The 2409-nt window shown below is 42.3% G+C and overlaps 1 long non-coding RNA gene across 1 annotated transcript; it reads left to right on the plus strand.

Moving 5' to 3' along the window:
• Positions 1-30: 30 nt before the first annotated feature.
• Positions 31-2383, plus strand: LOC102302756. The gene is made up of 3 exons (XR_318246.3): positions 31-899; positions 988-1059; positions 1151-2383. It is a non-coding gene; the product is annotated as an uncharacterized LOC102302756 (long non-coding RNA).
• Positions 2384-2409: the final 26 nt, after the last annotated feature.

Here is a 2409-nt window from a genome sequence, read left to right on the forward strand (position 1 = left end):
GCTGATTTGTCGCCCTCTGGAGGTCAAAGCACAAACTGCATGATTTCAGTGTAACCACTGACCGATGGATGCTTCGTAAGTGCAATCGCAACACACCTATTACCTGTAATATACACCTGTAAATGTATTCTGTTGGTTTACTCTTATTTCAAACGACGTTTCTTACCTTTGATCAATGAATGAGGAGCGTTGGGATGTGTTGCGAGCGTTGAGTTACTTATTTTCTCTCCCGAAACGTAAAAGAGGAGATTTTTTCAAAGTGCCGCCGCATCTCAAACTCGCAACAGCGCCGGAAGACCGTAGTGGCCAAAAGTATATTACACCCGTAGTGGTTTAGCACTACCATAGAGAATGAATGGGAAACGGTTTAGGCCGTTTAGCTAAACAATCCCAGGCTCCCGTCTATCAGAGAGGAGGGGATGTCTCTGACATGAAGGAAGTGCAGGGAGAGTACATCCTGCAGTTTGGAAAATATAAAGGGAAATCTTTCCGGTGGCTTCTGGAGAATGATGTCGGGGACACCATGTACCAAATCAAAGATCTCCAGAAGCAAGAGGCTGCAGGGACCTCTGTGGAAGAAGGGCATGGCAAGGAGAGCTTGCATTCATTTGTACAGTAAGCCCTCAGCTTTGCAGAGATAAAAACTCTTCTGAGCTACGAGACCAGCAGAGTGAGTGTTGCAGCAGAAGCCTCTGAGGATGATCAGCTGGTTGGCTTTGGCTCACGAGCCAAGAGCACCTGGAAGGAGATTTGAGACGGCAGAGGTGACGGCTATGCAGACCTTATCATGAGGAAGAGCTGCAGTCAAGGAACACGGATGCATGAGCTGCAGCAGTGCCTGCGGAAGAAGTAGCAGTCTGCGCCTGCTTCCACAAACGCCCCAACTAAACAACCTCTTGGTAAGTTGTTCTAATAATATTTTAATAACATTGTTGACATGAAATATAAATTCAGTACATATTTGTCTAATTGTTGCCTCCATCACAGGGATGGATGAGGATGAAAACCTGGAGGACACAATGCCGAGCATCTCACCTGTAAAAGTACACATGCAGAGCTGTAAGTACTGCGTTATTACTACATGTCAGACGTGATAATGGCTAAGTCTGTTTGTCTCATATGTCCCTGTCCTCTGTCTCTGCATAACTAGTCACTGTGGCAGCAGCAGGGTCCACACCCAGAGGATCTTCAGGAGCAAACAGGTTTTCAAATGAAAGGTTTCAGAACTGGAGTACAATTGTTTTCTCTGCAAAGCTGAGCCTGAACTTGAACTTTTATATATTGTCTTGTTCTTGTTTTTGTGTGTTCTGGCCACGTTCCAGTGATGTTCCTCTAATAGCATGGTGTTATGCTGGCTGTATGGTGGAAGAAAACAGTTGATTTTGTATATAAGACAGTTTTGTTCTAGTTGTGAATGTTTCTTTTGTTTATATAAATATAAACTGATTGTAAATATAAATAGTTTTCTGCAAAAATATCAACACAGTTTTCTTCTTAGAGTTCACCTGTATGTTTCTATATCTGTGTGTGCTCCCCATCAGGTAATCAGTTTTAATAAGTTGTGAGCGCTGCCCTGAAAGCTTACATATTATTTCTAAATCACTTCATGTAATGATAACAAGTCATCCTTTCTCTGGAGGAGTCTCACAGCTTTATCTTCATAATCTTTCTGTTTTCATTTATATTATTAGAAACATGACTGCTGTCTTTTATCTGTGTGACTGCACAGCCTGTGTCAGACATGACCCCCACACAATGTCTGACGTTATCTTTAATACATGCAGCACAGCTGGAGCTGCAGACAGTTTCTCACTTCTGGTGATAATATTTTTGATGTAGGTATTGTTGCTTGCTAGCTTGAAGCTTCTCTACAAAAGTAATTCAATAAGGAGAGATCACGTGGAAAAACTCAACATGATTTATTGAGATACAGAAATAAATGTAACTGTTTGGCAGTTATGAGCCATCATAGCAGAAAGAATCCCAGCAGTGACAGGATGTTGCACAACCACCACCCCAGAGTCAACATGCTGATAGTAATGAAGATGAAGATGGAGGCTGGGACAGGGCTCTGACTGACCACGGTGAGGAGGAGAAAGGAGAGGAGGCGGGCTGCATGGCTGCAGATCTGAAATGCAGAAGAGCAACCGATTTAAAGCATGCAGAGTGGAGGCTGGCAAGAGCATGACTGGAATAAAGCAGTGATGTCAGTACTGAGTTTGTGCTGGAAAATGAATAGACATAAACTAACAGCCACCAGGAAGCAGACAGATGATTTATCACAGACATGCCTTGTTTAAATTATGAATAAGCTTCATGTTCTATGTCATCAGAATGTATCTGTATTATAGTTTTAGCTTTAGTCTTTGTATTAAAAGTTGGATGTCTCCATAATTGTAGACTATATGT

Source organism: Haplochromis burtoni, unplaced genomic scaffold (genome assembly GCF_018398535.1).
Source record: "Haplochromis burtoni strain Fernald_Lab_line unplaced genomic scaffold, NCSU_Asbu1 Contig_5057, whole genome shotgun sequence".
Lineage (NCBI taxonomy): Eukaryota > Metazoa > Chordata > Actinopteri > Cichliformes > Cichlidae > Haplochromis > Haplochromis burtoni.